The 23,423-nt window shown below is 38.9% G+C and overlaps 1 protein-coding gene and 1 long non-coding RNA gene across 4 annotated transcripts in view; one reads left to right on the top strand and one right to left on the bottom strand.

Moving 5' to 3' along the window:
• LOC145716277 (uncharacterized) overlaps positions 1 to 5,870 on the bottom strand; it is a 49,520-nt gene extending 43,650 nt beyond the window's left edge. Inside the window, exons 1-2 of the long non-coding RNA XR_014138845.1 lie at positions 5,562 to 5,870; positions 4,889 to 5,084 (exon numbers count right to left, since the gene is read on the bottom strand). This is a non-coding gene — a long non-coding RNA (uncharacterized LOC145716277). The remainder of the gene's footprint in view (positions 1 to 4,888; positions 5,085 to 5,561) is intronic.
• A 176-nt stretch (positions 5,871 to 6,046) lies between these two features.
• Positions 6,047 to 23,423, top strand: part of ZBTB44 (zinc finger and BTB domain containing 44) — a 67,084-nt gene continuing 49,707 nt past the window's right edge. The window contains exon 1 of one of the 3 annotated variants that reach the window (XM_031025768.2): positions 6,047 to 6,592. The gene's annotated coding sequence lies outside the window, so the exon portion shown is untranslated. The remainder of the gene's footprint in view (positions 6,593 to 23,423) is intronic. The other 2 variants (XM_031025767.2, XM_006731167.3) reach the window with 2 other exon arrangements.

The raw sequence follows: 23,423 nt of genomic DNA on the forward strand, positions 1-23,423 counted from the left end.
AGCAATGTAGGAGTTAGTACGGAAAGAGGAAGTTGGAGAAAGTTTTCCAGGTAGAGGGGTCATGTGCAAAGGTCCTGAAATGGGAAAGACCTTGAAGATTTAAAAAATTAAAATAGGTCAGTATGGCTTGGAATAGTAAGAAAAGGAGAAGGAAAGAGGCACAAAATAAGACTGGAGAAATAGTCAAGGACCAGATTATTCAAGATCTTGTAAGAAGAGTAGAATAACAAAGATTCAAGATCTTAGAGGTGAGGTTAAAAGGATTTTTGATCAGGATGTTATAGTTGAAGATGAGAGAAGTAGAGTTAAGAGATATTTAGTAAAAGGGAAAAAAGCAAGTATTTATCCTGCTTTCTTATATAAACTAAATCACTAAGTAATCAAATAATTGAAGAGGGGTGGCTTCCCTCTGCAGAAATATTGCAACTAATACATGAAGAATGATGGAATTATATCACCATTTAAAATTCCTAATGAATGAATTGCTCCAGGCATAACTCAATAGCAGTTACCAAAAAAAGAGATTACATTAGAAAAAGAGAAGTAAGCACACATTGTATGTCTCCTAATGGAAAAACATACCGCCCCCTATGAAGATATATTGCCAAAAAAATTAAACTTGAATCTGAGAAAACATCTAGAGCTTACTACCAATTTATAAAAAAAACAGAGGACAAAGGAACGTGTTAAAATACACCATGGGGATGCAACTGACAAAATTCAGATTGTGGCCAAAACTACAGGGCAAACAACCTAGTTCCTTAAATAAAATAAAATATTACTGGGGAACAGAGACAAAAATACAGAGGATTTTAAAGATATACCAGGGGCACCTGGGTGGCTCAATCAGTTAAGCGTCTGCCTTCAGCTCAGGTCATGATCCCAGGGTCCTGGGATCAAGCCCCGCATCAGGCTCCCTGCTCAGTGGGAAGCCTGCTTCTCCCTTTCCCACTCCCCCTGTTTGTATTCCCTCTCTCACTGTCTCTCTCTCTCTGTCAAATAAATAAATAAAATCTTTAAAAAAAAAAAAAGATATACCAACCAAAATCAGTATAGTTCTACTCTGAAGCAAATTGTAAATCTATATATACAGTAGCATTTATGAGTCTATTGGAAATGTAAATATTTTATATTACAAAATCACTGCTATTTTTTAATTATGATAATAGCATTGTGGCATTTTTTAAGACTATCTCTTTTAGAGATATAGACTAAAATATTTACATAGAAAATCATATGATAACAGCAATTTGCTTCAAAATAATATGGGGAGGGAAAAATGACTGGGGATATGGATGAGGCAGTATTGGTCATGGCTGGATGTGGTGGCTTGGGTGATAGGTACATACTTATATATTTTTTATATTTTTTAACTTTTCTTTCTATGTTTTATATGTGTGAAATCCTCCATGGTAAAAAAAAAATGTTTTTTTTTTAATTTGGAAAGCAAAATTGATATAAATTAATAATAAATTGGATATTTGGTAAGGATGAGTATGATGGAGGTGTCAGGGATGATGCTGGGTTTCTGATTTTTGAGTCTAGATCTGAAGTGGTACCCTTCAGTGCCTTAGAAAACAATGAGCAAGAACTATGTTTACAAAAGGCCATTAATCTATTTTGAACATATTGACTCTGAGATGTCTCTGATTAAACCAAGCAAAGTAGAACTAGTAAGCAGTTAGATAGGCAGATTGGGAACTGGGTAGAAAGATCTGGGCTAGTGGTATACATTTAAGAATCAGTAGTTCAGAGTTTATGTGAGTGGATGGGATTGCCTGGCCATTGGTTCCCAGACTTGAACATAGATCCAAAATACAAAACACAGATCGCTGGGCCCTAACCCCAGAGCTTCTGATTCATAGGTCTAGGTATGATTTAAGAATTTGCATTTCTAACAGTTTGACAGGTGATGCTGATGCTGTATGTAGGCCTGAGTACCATATTTTGAGAACCACTGGCCTAGGAAGATAGTTCTCAACCTTGGACACACACTGAGAATATCAGTGAAAACAAGGAAGAGAGTGCTTCAAGTTGGAAAGAGTGTTCAACAAGACCAAATGCTGGGGCGCCTGGGTAGCTCAGTCGGTTAAGCGGCTGCCTTCGGCTCAGGTCCTGATCCCAGGGTCCTGGGATTGAGCCCCGCATCAGGCTCCATGCTCAGCGGGAAGCCTGCTTCTCCCTCTCCCACTCCCCCTACTTGTGTTCCCTCTCTCCTGTCTCTCTCTCTGTCAAATAAATACATAAAATCTTTAAAAAAAAATAGACCATATGCTGCTCCAACCAGTAAAATGATGGTGAAAAATACCCTTTGGATTAGCAACATCAAAATAACTGGTGACTTTAAGGAGATATTAGTGGACGAAAGGGAAAATCAAATTAGAGGGGTTGAGAAGTAATGAAGAAGGTTCAAAAATGAAGAACAGTTGAGTGTAGATAATAATTTTGAGAAGTTTGGCTGTGAATCACGTGAAAGGGAAAAAATTGTATCTGGTGGGGAGGTGGGACTGAGTGCAGACATAAGGATTAAGATTAAATCACTGAGATTAAATCACTACCTACTTCCTTGAATTAAAAAAAAAAAATTAAAACACCAATTACCCTTCTGCAGATGAGTTGTATTTCAATAGTTGCATCTTAAAGACCTGAAGAATCTTGAAAAATCAAAAAGATGAGCTCTGATCTTGGGTATTCTGGTATTTTTATGGAGGAATGGGGATGTTTATTGAAGGGCAAGCTTTTCCCCTGACATCACAGGTCTTGGGAAGCTGCTGTTCTACTGGCTGATAAAATTGGCCTTCACATTCATTTATTTCATTATTGATTCATTTGTCCATTAAATGTGTATCAAATACCTATTATGTGCTAGACATTGTACTAGGCTCTGGGATTAGTGTTGAATTATACACTTTAAATGGGTGAATTGTATGGCATGTGAATTACATCTCAGTAAAGTTCATATATAAATGAGATCTGAATATTGATGGGAATTAGCTAAGGAATAAAGTATTTCTACACAGAGGGAAGAATGTGTGCATTGGCGGAAAGAGTGTGGCATTTTAGGAGATGTGAAAAAAAATTCTGTGACTGGCATGTTCCTTGACAGAATATAATGACAGATGAAGCTGAAGATCTTGAAAGAACCCGGATTGCATAGTGTTGTAAAAGCCATGCTACAGGTTTGGGACTTTATCCTAAGAACAAAAGGAATCCAATTGCTGTACAATATGATCACTATGCATTATCACTCTGGCTACTATGTAGAGAATGCAGGAAAGAAAAGAGTGTATTTGGGAATCCAGAACAGTGATATTATAATTCTCCAGGTTTAACTATTGATATCTTAGATTAAGATGGTGGCAACAGGATTGGACAAATTCAAGACTTGTTGACAGATTAGAACTGAGATGTAATACAGTGACGTAGCTGAGATGAGTTGCTCAACTGAGTGGGCAGTGAAATGGAATAGGAGAAGAGGTGCAAATTTTGGAATGGGGGGCAAGATTAGTTATTTTTAATATAGTTGGGATGATCTAATAAGAGAGCAAGGATGATTTGTGCAGTAATGAGCTCTCCTCCTCTGAGATTATTCAGGTCAGACTAGAGATCTTTCTGTCGAGTAGAAAGCACTTTTGCTCTAAAAGGAGTCGTGGACTGAACAACTAAATTTCCATTCGGTTCTAAGGGCCTACTACAAGAAACTGCCATTTGTGCCAGAATCTGGTCCCCAAAACACCTCATGGCTGAAATGAGCTATTTGCTGGAACCTGAATTCCTCAGAACCATCTACACCAGGTTAATAATTAAAGTTCCTTGGGAGGTCTCCATTTGTTTGTTTCACCTGTGTAGAGGATTCTGGTTTCATAAAATCCCACAGCAGTATTATTTAACCTAGTGCCAAAGAAAGGCCTACTTACTCCACCAACCCAAAGGCAAGTCTCTTCTCGCCCCAGAAGAAAAAGGTGGGAGGCTGCAGTAGCCACAGAAACTGACCCTGCCCAAAGCCAAAACACAGAGAGGGCTCCTACAAAATTAATCTCTGTATTTTTTTCTCACACCCTCTCCAAGTCTCCAGCACTGTGCCCTTAGGGCCCAATAGCCAGCCATTTGTTGGTTAACTGATCCTCCAGGCCTGGGGTGAAGATGGGGTGAGAGGACGATAGAGTTTTTAAATGTAAAATTGAAAAGCACAAAAGGGAGGGAAAAGGAGAGGCGAGAATAACGAAGAACAAGGAAAGACTTTTGTGTGTGTCTAACCTCCGAAAGAGCTGCTACCTGGGTCCCTTAAGAAACCGTAAAGATTTACCTAATGTCTTCTATTAACTGTCTTACCACATGTCCTAAGAGAGGTAGATGGGATTTGTTTGACTACTTGATTCCCACCCTGATTCTCCTCCAGTTTTTATGTCGTGCTCACAATCTAACACACACCAAACCAGGGGTTCAAGACCCTGCTCCTTCCGCAGCCTCTCGCCCTGCCGCCACCATCCCTCTCCTCAGGTTAGGGTGCGTTCCGCCTTCTTCTTCTTCCCCTTCTGCAAATCTCGGCACACACTTTCTGGGCCTAATTCACATCTTTCTGACTCTCCCCATCTCTGAAATGGGAATAATAAAAATTATGATGGGAGTAACAGTACAACCTATCCAGTATAGTTGCCATGAGGATTAAACATTTTACATACTTGAGAATTTGTTGGAACTGCAAAGGACTATAAAATTAGACGTTGTTTTTATTGCCTTTATTTCTAAAGCCGAGTTCAGTTATTAGAATTAGGGTGCCAGGATGCTTGGCTGCTCATCAAAGGGATTAGGGAAGGGGTTAATGTTAGATATTGCCAAGTGTTTCAGAGAAAAAATCCACTCCACTTGAAGCAGGACGTCAACTCACCTTGCACAAAAAGCCCTTTGGAGAGAAGTCTTTCAGTTTAAAAGCTGGAGGCGTGGGAAAACAAAGTACTCAAAGCAGACAGCCGGAGATGCTCTGGGCCTCCAGGCCCGCACCCCAGTCCGCCTCCACGCACCTGGGGCGCCCTTCCGCCTGCGGCGAGCGCCCCTCCCACTGCCGGGTCTCAGTCCCGCCAGGCCTGGGGAAAAGAAGGATTAGGGTTCTGGATGTTTTAACATATTACGAGATTCTGCAGTTGACCAAGAACTCTAAAATTCCCCAGGCAGTACCGGTCACTTCGCGGTGCCCCGCACAATCCCCCCCGCGGTAAGGCCCAGGAAAGTGATGGTGTAATAAAATGAGATTCGAGGTTGTGGAAAGAATAGGCGTATTTTTTTCGAACAGATCTAGGTGCCCCCGTGTTGGGGAAATGAGATAGATTTGGGTGTTGATTTCTCCAGTCATTTCAGAACCGCACTTCCTGCCAGATCGCTCAGGGCTAGAACAATCTTAGGGCATTGAAAGAATGCCAGTTCTAAAGGCGGTTCAAAATCGGGGATACCGGCCGAGGGCCGGTTGTCTACAAAGAAAGCGACCGCATCCCTCACGTGTTTGGCCACATGTCTTCGCAGGCCTCAGTTTCCCAGTGTGAAAAATGGGCGGACTACTGGCTCACCTCCCTTACCGACAGAAAGGGGCTGGGTGTTCCGGTTTCGGCCCGGCTAACACAAACCACTCGAGAAACGAGGAGTTTCTTTCGTTTTCAGTTCAAAGAGAAAAAAATGCAATAAGCGTGAACCATGCCCAGAAATGCTTCTGTCAGTTTAAGTAGGGAGCTGGCTGAGAAGACGGCTAGAGGAAGGCCAAATTGGGCAGTACTTCTGCCGCATATGAATGTAAATCCGCACGTGTGCACATACACAAACACGCACATACGGTGTCAAAACCGACGGGTGCGTAAGGAGACCCAACCACCCACAGTTCAAGTCCCAAGGACCGGGAGCGGCCCCTTCTGCGCTTGCGCATTAACTTCGTTTTCCCCACCCCCCCCACCCCGCTGGCGCCCCGCCCCCGAGCTCGTTGTGCCCCGCCCACCTTCCCTCCCCTTCCCCAGCCCGGCCGCCCGCGCAGAGCATTGTGGGACACAAACAAAGTGCCCCCAAACAGGCTGGAGTGAGCGGAGCGGCAACGGCCGCGGCGCCGGCCCGCACGCGCGCGGCGGCGGCTCCCTCCCAACCTCCCCCTCCCCTCCCCTAAGTCCCCTTCCCCTTCCCCACCCCGCCCCATCGAGAAAACGCGAGCCGTCGCCGCGCTCCCCAAACCGCCGCCTGCCCTCGGCTAACCGCCCCCAACGGCCGCCCGCGCGCGGCTCCCCGGGCCCCCTCGCTCCTCCCCTCAGGCCCCTGCGAGCGCCGCGGGTGCTTCCCTCCGGCCGCTTCGCACTCTCCCATCTCGCAGGCACGCTGCTGGTTGTGCCGCCATGCCCCAGCCACAGGCTGTCCACGGGCCTAGGCGCGGCGGCCCGAGATAGGGTCCCCTCAGCCTCCCGGGGGAGGAGAGAGGCAGCGAGCCGCGCGCTCCGCCCCCTCCCCCCGGGCTGTCGCCGCCGCCGCCGCCGCCACCGCCACCGCCACCTCGCCGCCTCAGCCTGGCGGGGAGGAGGAGGAGGAGCACCAGGCCTCCGGGCCCCGGCACCGCCGCCCTCAGGTAATGGGGAGGGGAGGGCGAGCGGGCCGCCTGGCCCCAGTGAGGGCAATGACCAGCCACTCCTCGCCGCCAGTGCTCTCGGGTCGCGCCCGCCGAGGGGCTGACACCACACGTCCCCCATCTGGGCGCTGGACGGAAAGGAAAGCCTGGTCTTGTCACCCCATCCGCTCAGGGAGACACCCCATAGGGTCCCCTCAATGGTATTTAATCCTTCAGGGAGGAGACTAGCCTTGGGCCCCCCAGGTAGGAGAAATCACCCCGATCGTCCAGGTTGCTCCCCATCATTTGCATGCCCATTTGCCAAACACCCTAACCCAAAGAATGCAGAGGTGTTACCTCCTCTCACCTGGTCGAGCCCGAGACCTGTTTTCCCCCCTCTCCCCTGCTGCTTTTTCTCTGGTACTGGAAAGAAAAGGATGGCACTCTTAAATAACAAACACCTCTTTTTCTTCCCTACCTGAGGATCGCTCTGCATCTAGTCATTTTCTGCTGGCCTAGCCAGAAAAAGGGGTTACCTGCCAGTGAAATGACAAGTACATTAGAACTGATTAAAGGAAATCGCATCCTTGTGAGTTCTATGAATCTTAACCAGAATTTAGAATAAAGACTAGTAATTGTGTACTTTATTGGAACTTATAGAAATGAAGACAGAAACTTAAGTTTTTTCAACATATAATTAGATTAAATCTGTTGAGGTCAGGAAAAAATTCTCTTCCACTTCTTACAGGTTTTTTCGGATACAGACTAATAGCATAAGCACACTAAACAATTTGATAGGTGGCAAATAGTTTGGCTAGGTAAAATTTTTGTGATTTCCTTTTGCCTAGGCTTTCAGTTAGAATTATTCTATTAAAAAAGGTATTATATAAATCTTCATTTCCCTCATTACTTCACATTGACTGCCAGTGGATTAATAATATTTAATTGTGCCTAATGTAGTTTCCTTATCATGCAATGTGAAAATAATGAAAGGAATGTTTTCCTGTAGTCTTGTATTTTAGGATGATAACATTCATTAATTATGGAAACCAGATTTACTTATTTTGTGCAACACAGGCATTTTACATAAGTGATCTTATTTAGTCCTCAGAACAACCTAATGACTTAGATACTGTTACTTGAATTTTATATAGATGAGACAAATCACACAGCTAGAAGTGAAAATTGTACCCAGGTATAATTCCAGTGTAGGTATATTTCTACTTTGCCTCTCAGTACAGAAACATTTTAACTTTATTATGAGAAATTTGTCTTACTAAATTGAGAAAGAAATAGTGAATACTCCACTGTGTTGATTCAGTAACATTTATTGTTCCCTCCTCACTTCTCCCTTTCAGTGTCTGTGTGTGTAACCATTTGAAAGTTACAAACATCAGGACCCTCAACTATTTCTGCATGCATTTCCTAAAAATAAAGGACATTCTCCTACTTATCCCCAACATCCTTATCAACACCTTTCTAAATTAACAATCCATATGGAAATTTCCTGTTTGTTCTAAAATCTCCTTGAGAAATTTTTCCCCTTCTGTATTCAGCCAAGATTAATGTATTGCATTTGATGATTATGCCTTTAGTCCTTTTAAAAAGAATAATACCCATCTCCTTTTTTTCTGACACTTAATTGACCAAACCAGTTGTCTTATAGAATGCTCCCACATTCTAGACTTGTCTGTTTCCTCATAGTGGCATTTAATTTATTCCCCTACCCCCTTGAATTTTCTGTTACTGGAAGTTAGGTCTAAAGAAAAACTTGATTAGCTTGAGGTGAAACTTCCTTTGGCAAGAATATTTGACAGGTGATACTGTGTACTTCATACTGCTTCATAAACTGGTATGTAATGGCAGATTGCTACACTGTTAGTGATGCCAAATGACCACTAAAGTGGTGACTACCAAATCTATTATAAGGATGTGGCTTGCTGTTTGTGATAATACTTTGACACCAAGCAAATATCCTGTTTCTGGCTACCTTTTGCTTAGTGATTTTAACACTCCTTGGTGAGTCTTGATTAAATCAGTTTTACTGGAGATTAAAATGTAAAAAAGATTTCCTTCATTAACTAGGGGTAAACTAAAGTTCCTCCTGAAAACGCAGAGTAAATGCTTCATTTCTTCCCTTTGATTATCAATATTCGGAGAAAGGGTTGGAGAAATAGTTACCCCCAGGGGTGGCATTTTTTTCTCCTTTTTTTGCGGGATACACTATGGACTCATGAGTTTTATTTATTCATTTTTTTATAACTGTTACAGTCATTTTTCTTTTTGATCAAATTATCCCAGTAGGAACCCTTTCAACCTGGCTCCTGTGTCTTTTTTTTTTTTTTTAAACACTCCTGCTTGCCATTGGAGCATTCTTCGAGTGCTTTCTGGCACAAGATACCCTAGGCTTACCTTGCTACTTTCTTTGCTCTAGATCTGGAATGGGCTGTTTATCTAAGGAGTCTTAGTTCTTTTTGATGAGAAATGGTATATAGAAACCAAGATCAGGATGTTGACATATTCACTGCTGCTGGAGTGTCATTGCTTCGAGGCCCTTTCAGAGGAGAGAACTAAAAAATGGTTTTTTGCTTGTTTGTTGAATCATAGTGATATATCCAATTCAAATTTAACATAGCAGACTTTTTCTTAACTTCTTTGATTTTACATTTGTCTCTTAAATGAAAATCTTGGTGCCTAATAAAATTAACATACATTAATCCTGTTCTATATACATACAGTCATTTCAAAATCAATGTAACAGTATTCTACTATCAATAAACTTCCCAGTAAAGTTTAGGAGTTCTTTGCATTTTTTTTTTTTTGTCCTTAGAATATATCATATAAAGGTGTATAATCAGAGTACTTAATGATGTTCAGAAGTCACTTGAAATACTTTTCTGGGGGCGCCTGGGTGGCTCAGTTGTTTAAGCGACTGCCTTCGGCTCAGGTCATGATCCTGGAGTCCCGGGATCGAGTCCCGCATCAGGCTCCCTGCTCGGCAGGGAGTCTGCTTCTCCCTCTGACCCTTCCCCCTCTCATGCTCTATCTCATTCTCTCTCTCAAATAAATAAATAAAATCTTAAAAAAAAAAAAAAAAGAAATACTTTTCTGTTTAGTTAAGCTACCAATTTGATACAGTTCATTGATTTTATTTATTTTTGGGTTATCTTTATTTTTGAATATGTCAAATACATGGTTTAATACATGGTTCAAAGGACAAAATTATTTTTAAAAGTATGGTTAAAGAAGCCTCACCCAAATTAATTTTTAAGATGAAGTATACCCTTTAGTATCTAATATATTCTCATATGTCTTGACTGCAGAAGGCTTAGCAGTATGTTACTTCCTTGAAGTGATATAGGAGTAATTTTAAATTTTGCAATTAGATTCTGATTCCTCTGGCCAAGAGAAAGCATTAAGACATCCTTCAAGGTGAGCAGAAAAGTAGATTTCAAGCTTGCTTCTGCAAGCTTTACTTGAAAATCAAGTCTTTAAAGAGGTATGTGGATGGTGGAAGTTCTATGAATCCATCTACTTGTATGCCACAAACAAAACTGGCATACATGGGGTGCCTGGGTGGCTCAGTCGTTAAGCGTCTGCCTTCAGCTCAGGTCATGATCCCAGGGTCATGGGATCGAGCCCCACATCGGGCTCCCTGGGAAGCCTGCTTCTCCCTCTCCCACTCCCCCTGCTTGTGTTCCCTCTCTCTCTGTGTCTCTCTCTGTCAAATAATAAATACAATCTTTAAAAAAAAAAAACTGACATACATATGCTGTCTGCAGATATAAAAGGCATTTGGACATGTGATCAGTGACAACAGCACGTTTTGTTTGGATTGGGCAAAACTTGACAGAAATTATAATTATGTGTTCAAATGAGGGTTTAAGAGGGAGCAGCAGTTGTCTAAAGTGGGCAGAGCACAATTAGTCAGTTTATCTCAGTCACCTATCACCCAGGTGCTATAAAAAGCAAAAGATGTGCCCAGTGTGTTTTCCTCTGTGTATACTGTCACTGTTTTTGGTAACGGAATGAACATATATTTCCTTCAGGGAGTGGAGTGGGAAAATGGAGAATGCCTGTGCTTTGTACCCATTCACTTATTCTTTCTTTAATCTCAGTAAAATAGATTTCCTAGTAGTATTTGAACACATAAAGTAAGGGGGAAAATGCCACAAACAATTGCATAGGTATGTATAACCACATAACAGGTAGAACCAATTGTGGTAGAACGAATGGGAAAATACACTAACAATAATTGCTAACATTTGTTGAGCCCTTTCAAAAAGCTAGCATACTAAGCATTGCCTACAGCATCTCATTTAAATTTCACATTAACTCTTTGATATTGCTGCTAATATCTTATTTTGCAAGTAAGGAAACTGATAATACAGCTGTCAAACTCAAGTCTGTCTTCAGAATTAGCATTTTACTACTTTGGTACACCTCATAGTAAATATAATGGGTAATAAAAAATATATTTCATTGACCATGAATTAAAGGAAGTACATGACTGATGTTTGTCCTGTAGCAACACTGAAGATTGTATGCCAGCAGCCCCAAGTGCTTGTCATATCTCTTACACATCCTTAGTATATTAGACTTTGCTTCAGAAACTGCATTTAGATACCATTTTAATAGGCATTTAAATAGTAGAGCATCAAGGCGCCTGGGTGGCTCATTTGGTTGAGTGTCAGGCTCTTGATTTCACCTCACGTCATGATCTCGGGGTCATGGAATTGAGCCCCACTTCGGGCTCCGTGCTTGGCAGAGAGTCTACTTGGGATTCTCTCTCTCTCTCTCCTCCCCTCCCCCCGCCCCCTACATGGTCTCTCAATAAATGGATAAATCTTGACATAAGTAAATAAGTAAGCATCAAAAATCAAGATGGATTGGTGGATGGATAGATATGTGATAAAACAAGTATAATAACGTTAACAATAGAGTCGAGGTATGGTTATGCACGTATTCACCTGTAAAATTCTTTAAATTTTGCTCCATCTGAGATTTTTCATAATAAAATGTCAGAGGGAGTGATTAACAATATATTGTTATTATAGAACATTATTGATAGCTGTATAAAAACCAGTAACATGCTATATCCTCCATGCCCACAATGATTGTCTTAAATTTTTAGTAAGTCTTCCTAGCCCTGTAAAGGATAAAAATTGTCACTGAAAATGGTCAAGAGTCAAAGACTGTTGTAAAGGGGTTTACTTCATTAGTTAGGGGGTCCCTAATTAATTAGGCTCCTTCCATCTATAATTTTTAATATCTTTATAAGTATTATATATATCAAATGTATATATATACTCCCCCCCCCCCGTGGTTCTGATATTTTGTAGACTACTAATGAGCATACTTTTCATATAAGCTTTATAAAGGGGTGTTTTTACTTTAAATGCCTCACATTGACAACCGAAACAGTTCTCCGTGTACCTAAGAATGATTGGGGGAAGTTTATCCCCTGGTTAAACTGAAAGCCACATTAGTTTTCTTTGTTCTTTATATTGGAAATGTGTCACCCTATTTTAGGCAATGAGTTGGAAAGCTCTAGATTCTTAGTCACAGGATCTAAAATAATGATTGTGTACATTAGCTTTATATTATACTCCTGTTTGAAGGGCATATTGACTTATTACATTAATTCACTAACATTATTAGTGCCAAGGGTGACCTTGGCTAGCACATTTTTACATAACTGATTCTGGAGTAAGTCACTTGACTTGTATCATCATGGTATTTCATATTGATAACTGTCTTAGAATAGTGAAAATTGATGGATGAAACTTATTAATGTCTCACTCTTGGAGAACAGTATCATCCTTGTTTCCACATTGAGTGTTCTTCTATTGTAGTAATTTTTTGGTATAGCTCTAAAAACTTAAAAATGTTTTATAACTAATCAGTTTGTAATTTCGGTATTCTGTATTGCTATCCTATAGCTGTTAAAATGTATGTATTTCTGTATGTTGAGGGAATTTGCTATTCATTTGGTTTTGATTGTTTTTGATGCATTCGGCATAACTACGGATATCTTGGGATAGCATATATCCAAGACTATGAATCTCTGGAATCAGGATTTTGTGGAACTTCTACCCCTCTGACTTCTGAAACAGCTTTAGATAATTCCTTTTCAAATGATTTCCTCTTAATTCAGATCTTAACCTAAGTGTCTGATCCTCACCTACTCTTAGCAAGCATATTTAGTACTAGTCTCTATTAAATATTGTATTTGTGCTCTTTGATAAAATTGAGAAATCTTTGGTCTAAACAAAAATAAAATGTTAGAGTTTGCAGGACTCGCTTCCATTTCGTTTTTCTCTTTTACTTGTGTTGTTTACGGGGGGGGGTGTTGTATATTTTCTTTCTTCCACTTTTATCTTTTTCTCCTTTTTACATTTTGACTACCTCTATTTCCCCCCTTTTTTTGTCTCTTTGCTTCTCTCCTTTCTGCTTTGGATCTTCCAACACTGCTCATTTCCTTTTTTGTGGCTTTCTTTTACTCTATGAGCACAGTTGCTTTTATTTTTGATGCCTTTTACATGCCTTATAAAACTATACAAACCATACCTGTATGAGAATTATTTCTATTTACAGGAATCACTGCCTCTTTGTTTTTTATGGTTTCTCCCTCATTTCTTTCTACTTCCTTCAACTAGGTTTACTTAGCTTTACTTTGAGAGCCACTACAGCATAGTGTTAAGAGCACAGACTGGGTTCAGATCTCGACTCAATACTTACTGGTTGTGTGGTCGTGGGCCAGTTCCCTTAACTTCTTTGTGCTTTGTTTTCCTTACTGGTAAAATGAAGATACCAAGTGATACCTATATCCCAAGATTGTATGAAAATTAAATTATTTAATATGTAAAAAGTACCTAGAACAATGGTATATATTGAGTACTATATATAAGTATTAAGTAATGATTATTGTTCTTCTAAAAAAACTAGTTCAAAGCCATTGATTATTTTTTGGCACTTTATTGAGATAAAACTCAAAAGCCATAATTATTGCCACTACAAATTTGTTGTCTCCCAATTTTATTTGGGTCTTCAGTACCTCCTAGCCATCCTTCTGGGGTTTTTTTCTCCACACTTTTCTCATGTTTCATTTTCCTCAAAATTGTACTTTATCTCCTCTCTTCTCAGCAGTCTACCTCTACCTGTAGTTTCAAAGAGAAATAACATAAAAGCCAAAGCTATGAGGCAAGAACTCTCACTACTTGTCACCACCCACCTATAAACTTAACAGTAACTGCACCCTTCCTTTTCTCTTTTTGCCTATCACTGGGTCTCCTTCTGTTTAAGGCTAATTTTTTTACTCATGCACTGAATGAAGTTTCTCCCTATCCAGGGACCGTGTGCTATTATCGTTGTTTCCTCTGTCTTTAACTTTTCCTTCTTTTAGTCTTTTCCAACCACTGTCAAAACATTCTCACTGTATTTTGCTATAATAAAAACAATATATCTGGGGGAAAAACATTCTCTAGTTTCTCCCATTCTATAAAAATACCAGTATCCTCCCTTGAGCCCTTATTTCCCTCCAGCTAACTCCCTTGCTCTATCTTTAGAAACAGACTTCTTCAGATTGAATTGTCTCTACTTACAGTTTTCACTTCCTCATTTCTCTACACTCTTTATCTTTGTCTATTGCAGTCTGACTCTACTATGTGCTATTATAAGGTCATAATTTGTGGCTAAATCGAATAGACTGGTTTATATCTTATTTGACCTATCAGCAGCATTTGACACTGACAACCATTCCTTGAAATACTCTTCACTCTTGGTTTCTGGAACATTCTACCATCCTGGTCCTTCTGAATATCTTTTTTCCAGATTTTATTTTTGCTGCCTCCCACCCTCTTTTTCCTCCTCTTGTTTTCCTTGAAAGTTTATCAATTTTGCATTCTAGCTAAAGATTCTCTTTAAAGGACTGTTTTGGCTTTAATTTGTTCTGTGGTCTGTTTCCTATTCACTTTATGTCTGTGCTTTATTTCCTTCTATTTATTTTGAGTATGCCTTGCACTCTTTCTAGCTTTTTCAAGTAGAAGCCTAGGCCATTGATTTTTTTTTTAATTATAGTGAAATACACCTTTAAAAACTTACTACCTTAACTATTTTTAAGTGTACAGTTCAGTGGCATAAAATACATTCACACTCTTATGCAGTCATCACTGCCATTCATCTCTAGAACTCTTTTCATCTTGCAAAACTGTAACTCTGTACCCATTAAACAATAACTCCCCATTCTGCTCTCTTCCCAAGCCCCTGGTAGCCAGTAGGCACCCTTCTACTTTGTTTTCTATGAATTTGACTCCAGAAACCTCATATTGGTATTAGACAATGTCCTTTTGTGACTGGTTTATTTCATTTAGCATAGTTGTCCTCAGGATTTATCCATATTGTAGTGCATATCAGAATTTCCTTCATTTTTTTTTTTTTTAAGATTTTATTTTTTGACAGAGAGAGAGACAGCGAGAGAGGGAACACAAGCAGGAGGAGTGGGAAAGGGAGAAGCTGGCTTCCCGCTGAGCAGGGAGCCTGATGCAGGGCTCCATCCCAGGACCCTGGGATCATGACCCGAGCTGAAGGCAGATGCTTAACGACTGAGCCACCCGGGCGCCCCAAGAATTTCCTTCATTTTTAAAGCTAAATAATATTCCATTGTATGTGTATACCACATTTTATCTATCTTCTGTTGATGGACACTTGGAGTATCTCTACCTTTTGGCTATTGTGAATAATGGCCCTATGGATATTTGTGTACAAATATATGTTCATGTGCCTGCTTTCAATTCTTTGGGGTATATACCCAGAAGTAGAATTGCTGGATCATATGATATTCTATTTTTTACGTTTTTGAGAAACCCCCATACTGTGTTCCACAATGCCTACACTTAATATTACCACCAACAGTGCACAAGGATTTTTTTCTTCCACATCCTCACCAACACTTGCTATTTTTTGTGTGTTTTATTGTTTTTTGTTTTATTTAATAAGAGCCATCCTGATGGGTGGGAGGTGGTAAGTGTGTTATAGGCCATTGATTTTTAGACATTCTTTTCTAATAGGTGTATTGAAAACTATAAATTTTACCCTGAGCACTGCTTTAGCAATATCCCACAAATGTTAATAATATATTTTAATTATTACTCAGTTAAAAATACTTTCCGGTTTCCTTTTTGATTCCTTCAGTCAACATGTGGATTATTTCAATATTTCTGAATATTTGGGGTTTTCTTGATAACTCATTGATTTCTAATTGTGTGTGTGTGAGAGAGAGAGAGAGAACATTTTCTGTGTGCATTCATTCCTTTAAAATTTGTTAAGGTTTGTCTTAATGGCCCAGCATAGCTGTCTTGATGAGCATACTGTTTTGTACTTAAAAAGAATGTGTATTCTACACTATAAATATCAGGTCAAGGTGGTTGATAGTATTGTTCAGATCTTTTATGTCGTTAGTGACTTTGGGCTGGGGACTAGTTCTATCAGCTGTTGAGAGGGATATTAAAAGTTCCAAGTATTATTGTGTGTTATCTTTCTCCTTAATTCTGTCAGTGTTTACTGCTTGTATTTTAAAGCATTGTTATTAGGTGCATACACGTTTCTTACTGTTATACACGCCTGTATCTCCAGTAATATTTTTGTCTTGAAGTCTATCTGATATTAAAAATAGGGAACTCCAGGCTACCTATCTTTATTGTTTGCATGGTATACCTTCTAACATACCTGTGTCCTCTTATTTATTTCTTTAAAAAAACGTACAGTTGGGCTAATTTTTTATTCCTATTCTGCCTTTTAGTTGAAATGTTGAGTCCATTAAAATTTAGTGTAGTTAAATCAAGTCCAGAATCAGATTTTTGGCAGGGTTGGTTCCTTCTGAGGGAAGGAACCTATGAGGGAAGGATCTATTCTATGCCGTTCTCTTTGCTTCTGTTAGTGCCATGGCTTGTGGCTGTAGGTCTCCAATCTTCACTTAGTGTTCTCCCTGTGTGTCTGTCCTGTCTTCAAATATCCCCTTTATGTAAGGATATCGTAATTACTCATTTTTTTTTTAATGATTTTATTTATTTGAGAGAGAGAGAAAGAATAAGCTAGGGACAGGGGCAGAGGGAGGAGAAGCTGAGTCCACTGCGGGGCTCGATCCCCAGACTCAGGATCAAGACCTGAGCTGAAGGCAGATGCTTAACCGACTGAGCCACTCAGGCGTCCCCCTAATTACCTCATTTTAACTTTTGTAAAGAGCCTGTTTCCAAATAAGTAACAGTTTCAGGTACTGGGTGTTAATACTTCAACATATTGGGGAGGGGGGGGAGACATAGTTCAGTCCATAATAAGCCGCATTTAAAGTAGACAGCAGTGCAAAGACCTGCTGGGTAAAGCCACTGTAGTTGTGTACATATTCCAAAGGAAACACATTGGAACTCTTGAGTACTTGATGTGAGTGCTTAAAAACTCTTTAGGGAAGGAAAAAAAAACTCTTTAAATGCTAATTGGCTAAAACTGACTTGAATTTACCTTGCTCATGTAAGGATCTAAAAGAGTGAATCAGATCTGTCCTTTCTTCAGGCTAGCTTTCTAGTAATAATGAATTGATATTAACAGCTGATATTCCTTATGTACTGTGATTGAATCCTTATGAATGATAACATGATGGGATAGGGAGAAGAGACTAGGAACTTGAATTTTATAGTCAAATAGACCTCTCAAATCCTGATTTTATTATTTATAGGACTAAAGGTAAGTTAATTTAATCTTTGATTTCCTCACTTATAACTGGATTTTAAAAACCCCTTAGAATTATGAGCCCAGAGTAAGGTAAAGACACCTGGTGAATTACTCAATATATATTAACTAATCTTCCCTTAATGTAGAAAATAACAATCAGCATGACTCTGTGGCTACCAGCAATGAGAGGAATTTCTAATAGTTCAGTTTATTTTCTCTGCTTCAGTTTCCTCATCAACATAATGGGAGAAGGATAATCCACCTTATCTCAAGGATTTTGAAATCAGTATCAAATGTATATAAAAGTGCTGAAAAGAACAAAGTGTACTGTTTAGGAGTTGTTTCCTGTGATAAGGCATGAGGTAGTAAGTGTTGGACTCAGATGATTATATTTTAGAGAATATTTGAATAATGGTGAAGGATTTATTCAGGGTTGGTGAGACTAAAGGCAAGGAGACCAGTCAGGATATTTAAGTAGTCCAAAGCAGTGGTTAATGGAGAAAGGAGAAGATGGATATGAGATAGGTCTTAGAGACCAAGGCTGTGTTAGGAAGAAAAGAGAAAGATAAAAGTTGTATGTGTTTCCTGTGGCTTTTGTGTAATAAATACCATGAGCTGGATGGCTTAAAACAACAAACGTATTCTCTCAGGATTTTGGAGGCCGGAAGTTCGAAGTCGGTATCATTGCCTTGAAATCAAGGTATTGGCAGGTACCCCCTCCTTCTCAGTGGCTTCCATATGGCTCTAGAGGAAAATCCACTCCTTGTCTCTTCCAGCTTCTGGTGGCTGCAGGCATTGTATGGTTTGTGGCCACATCACTCTGATTGCTGCTCCATCTTCACATCACCTTCTCTGATATGGGTGTCAGATTTCCTTTTACTTCTCTCTTGTAGGGTGCTAATGTTTGTATTTAGGGCCCACCTGGATATTCCAGGCAATCTCCCTATTTCAAGATACTTAATCGTACCTGCAAAGTCTTTGTCATAAAAGTAACATTTGCAAACTCCAGGGACGCATTTGGGGGGAGTGAGCTTTTTAAGTCTATTGCAGAAGTCATAGATGACTCCCAGGTTTTTTGCTTTTTGGATTGGTGGTATCATTGGCCACAGAACTTCAAGAGGAAGAGTACAAAGGTGAGGAATGATGATGAATTCATTTGGACCTGTTGAAGTACCTATGGGACATCTGTATGTGGCTGTTCATTTTGTGTTTCAGAAAACCTTGAATCACGTGACTTAAACATTAAAGACATTTATTATTTCACACAAAAACAAAACAAATCCTGGAGTAAGGTAGCTTCAGAGTTGGTTATTCAGCAATTCAGTGACATCATCAAGAACCCAAGTTCTCAACTTTTTGCTTTGCCATCTGTAGCTGTCTCCTTATGATTCCAAGATGGCCCCCATAATTCTATGCTTATGTGCTTGTTTTTTGTGGTTTCTTTGCTGGTTTTAATCAGCTAGGAAACCTAACTCTAATCCCTGGGGCTCCCAGCAGGTTCCATTCCTCTTAGCCAGGTAAACCTTTTTCTTGACTGTCTTTTACCTAAATAGAACTATTATGTCTACACTGCAGATTTGTTGAAGCAGGTCCTCCCAATCCTCCCCTCCACACACACATGACATATGACACTCCTTTATGATTATCTTAAGTGACCGTGGATTTTACTATGATATGCAGATTTGAAGATAAGGAAGCATCTTTTTCTGGTCTGGGTCAGAAGTTTAATCAGCGGATTCACCTTGCTTAGCCTTTAAGTTCTGGTCTACACATTTCTAACCATCTCTTCATTTAACATTAAACATTAAAGTAGTGGTTAATGTGGTGTGGGGACTCTCCTGGCAGTCCCCAGAACCTTTCAGAAGGTTTACAAGGTCAAAACAATTTTATAACAGTATTAAAATATTATTTGTATTTTCATTCTTATTCTCACAGTATGCAGTGGAGTTTCCAGAAGTTGCTTGATATGTGAGATCACAACAGACTGAATGCAGATGCAGAAATAAAAATTCAGTTTATCTTATAAACCAGACTTTAAGATATTTACAAAATCAGTGCCACTCTTGCTTTTTCATTTTTTGGTCTGAGAAATGTAGTTTTTAGAAAAATATGTTGTGTCAACATTTAATGGGCTTATTATTTTTAAATGAATCAATTATTCTTTACATATCTAACTTCTGATTTATAATATGATAACCATGAACAAAAGCTATTTGGGATTCAGGGGTATCCTGAGACTGAAGAGTTTGAAACCTTGCCCTCTAGTGTTGATGTTACTTTAGCCATATACTCAAAAGTTTTTCCATTTGTCCAATCATATTTTCTTGTCACTTGCTGAGTATTATCAATTAATCACATGGATATAGCATCTTCATATGTTACAGGATTTTTTGTGGATATTTCAGAATCATTCATACTATTCAGTGATTTATCCCATTCATGGGGGCAGCATGCTTTCTCATTCTATATTAATATGTTTAGCTTGGCATTTTATTTCCACCATAATCAGTACCTCTGTTTATAATTTTTTTAAAGATTTTATTATTTTTTTAAGTAACCTCTACACCCAGTGTGGGGCTCAGACTTACAACCCCAAGATCAAGAGTCACATGCTCTACTGAGACAGCCAGGTGCCCCACATACCTCTATTTATTTGATTTATCCATAAATGTTCATAAGTAGAAAGTATCTGTAATTTTTCTAAATTTGCATGTGAAGGGACAGTAGCTGAGAGATTTCCAGGTTTTGACAGGAGGTGAGGAGATGAGTCAAAAATGAGTACTAGATTTTAAGCGCTGGATGACTAGGCAATTGAAAGTATCCATCATTAACAAAATCAGAAATTTTGCAGTGGGGTATCAGTTGAGATATTAAGTTCAGTTTTAGATGGTAAATTTGAAACAGGATAGACACATTCAGAGGGAATTGTCTAGCACTCTAGCTGGTCATTAGAGGCCCAGAATTGAAGTTCAGGAAGGATGATGGAGTTAGAGATGAAGATTAGTTCAACCAGAGTTGATAGAGTCCGAGATCTATCAATAAGGATAGCTCATCTATTACTCAGTTCTGTACGTACTGTAATAATACTATGTGCTAGGCATTGGATGTATTCCATATTTTTATTTAATCTCATTTAACCATGATTAAGATCTAGATCTGTCTGAACTACAAAGCTTCCTAGTATACATGCTGTCTCCAGGCAACATTAACATATTAATTGGTAACAATTAAATATAGTGAAATAAATAAAGCTTAATTATATATGAGGTGGAGAAATTTGTTTAATTATATATGAGGTGGAGAAATTTGTTACTGGGTTTGGGCAATGTGAAAACCTATAATTCTTTTAATTAATTAATGCATAGTACTATGTCAAAAGACTCAACATATATCTTTTTTTTTTTAAGATTTTATTTATTTATTTTGACAGAGAGACACAGAGAGAGGGAACACAAGCAGGGGGAGTGGGAGAGGGAGAAGCAGGCTTCCCACTGAGCAGAGAGCCCAATGTGGGGCTCCATCCCAGGATCCTGGGATCATGACCTGAGCCGAAGGCAGACGCCTAACGACTGAGCCACCCAGGCGCCCCTCAGCATATATCCTTATAGCAGTCTTCTGTAGTTCAAAGAGACAGGGGTATTAAGAATATTTATGACATATCTAGAATTAAAAACCTCAATAGAAATTGAGTTAGCAGGATGCCTAAGTGGCTCAATCGGTTAAGCATCTACCTTCAGCCCAGGTCATGATCCTCGGGTCCTGGGATCAAGTCCCACATCAGGCTCTCTGCTCAGCAGGGAGTCTTCTTCGCCCTCTCCCTCTCCCTTTGTTCTCCCTCCCCTCAAATAAATAAATAAAATCTTAAAAAAATATATTTAAAAAAAATTTACTTAGGATATGACATACATATATGTTTACATAAACATATGTATATGTATATATATGTGTGTATATATGTATGTGTGTGTGTATATATATGGTTCATTAGGAAGATTTGAGCTAGTAAGTTTATTAAAAAATTCAAATTAGTGTTTCTAAAAGGCTTTATTGTAGATTTGTATAGATTTATTGTATAGTTGTAACTATAGACATTTTCCTGAGACATTCAGATCATCAGAATAGGCTAATGTTTGGTATTTTCACAGTTACTTTTTTCTCTTTAGGTTGTTGTTTTACAGCAAATACTACAACTAAGATTCAGCTTTCAAAATTCTGGCTCAGCAGCAATTTCTTTTTTTCAGACATCATTTTGCTGTAGAATTTGTCTGACTTTGTATCAGTTGACAATTTAGAAACAACTTTGTATCAGTTGACTGCAACAAGTCTTAACTTTTTCCCAGCCCAGTCTGGTTTTTTTAGTTGTATAAAAGCAGCTTGTCACTTTCAGGGTAGTTGATTACTAATTTGGACAGATCGAATATGAGTTCTAGAAGTAGTAAGATAAAAATTTTATTCTAAGAACAATTGTTCTTACACTTTTATTCTTAAACTATTAATCAAATCAATGGAAAGAGTACTCGTCATAATTTAGTAGTACTGGCTCCCGGTCCTGTTTTTAAATGTGATTTTTGTACAAAGCAGTGGACTCCCAAGAATCAAGTAATGTGGGTTCTACTCCCATCTTCCATTAAGTTATTGACTTGATTAATCTTTCTGGACTTTTTTTAAAAGGACCGTATCTGGCACCTGATAAATGTTTTGAACTAAAAACTTCTTAAACTACAAATAATCTAATATCCCTTTCATATGCAAAATTCGAATTCTTTCATTATATTTCTGAGGGTTTTTTCTCAGCTGAGGGGAAAAAATTGCCTCATTTCAATCTATTCCTCCATCTTTTATCTCTTTAACTTCTAAGATAATATTCAGGCCATGAATAATAATAGCTGTTATTATAGATATTATATATTATATATTATATGTTATTATGTTATAGTATAAGAGAATGTATCTATAGTGTAGTATCAGTCCCAGAGTCAAACCTTTGTCTGGCATATGGTTCCTCTGTAGACAATACAGTAGTCACTATATCAAAACACAATATTTCTCCATAGTCTATCTACAAAGACTGGTAATGTCCAGAGTTGCTATATGGAGTCCTGTTCTTGATCAACTGTAGTCAGGGTCCTCAAAGGAGCAGATCTTACCAGAGGTTTTGTGATTGTTATCTCTTTCTATCAGTTGTGAGTTAAAGCTAGAGCTTAAGGAATGGGGGGGGGCTTCCATGGCTTAATTGCCCCATCCTATGTAAAGAACTTTTACTAAGGTATAGTAGCATTAATAGTTGTGACAATTATGAATTATCAGTTTGTGATTATTACAGTTACTTTATTTTATCCAAAATTTTAATGAGAAGGATGAGTGAGCAAAGTATGAGCTGTACATCCCTATTGCCTATAGGCAAGAATGATACAATGAAAAAATTTGCAGTAACATAACACAGTGTAATTCTATAAATTCTGTCTACCTATGTGCTTGCCTTTTAAATGTCTGTGGAGAGAGTCAAAAAAAAATCAAGATTTCTTAGTGTCAGAGCTTAGTTTTTATAAGTGAGATTGAACATACTCATTTTCTTTATATAAAAATGAAATTTTTAAAAATATATTTAAATAGATGAACTTATTTCTTACATACTTTATAAAATCTATTTGGGAATATCCTCCCAAAATTAAGTCTGTGATGCTATTTACCTTTGTTCCCTGCAGTTCTTTTGAGTGTCATCAAAATCTGGCCTTGCCACAGAAAAAGTTTTGGAAATACTTAATATGGTTGCACTTCAGCACATATGTGAGGATTCCATTTATGTGTGGATTTACTTAATGCCACTGAACTTTTCACTTAAAAATGGTTAGAAGGGCAGGGGCGCCTGGGTGACTCAGATGGTTAAGCATCTGCCCTTCAGCTCGGATTGTGATCCCAGGGTCCTGGGATCGAGTCCCACATAGGGCTCTGCTCTGTGCTCAGCGGGGAGCCTGCTTCTCCCTCTCCCTCTGCCTCTCCCCCTGCTTGTGCTCTCTCTTTCTCTGTATCTCTGTGTCTCAAATGAATAAATAAAATCTTTAAAAAAAAAATAGAAGGGCAAATTTTGTTACATATATATACTTTGTACACAATATTTTTTAAAAAT

This window comes from Leptonychotes weddellii, chromosome 11 (genome assembly GCF_054177405.1).
Source record: "Leptonychotes weddellii isolate Sample4059 chromosome 11, ASM5417740v2, whole genome shotgun sequence".
Taxonomy (NCBI): Eukaryota; Metazoa; Chordata; class Mammalia; order Carnivora; family Phocidae; genus Leptonychotes; species Leptonychotes weddellii.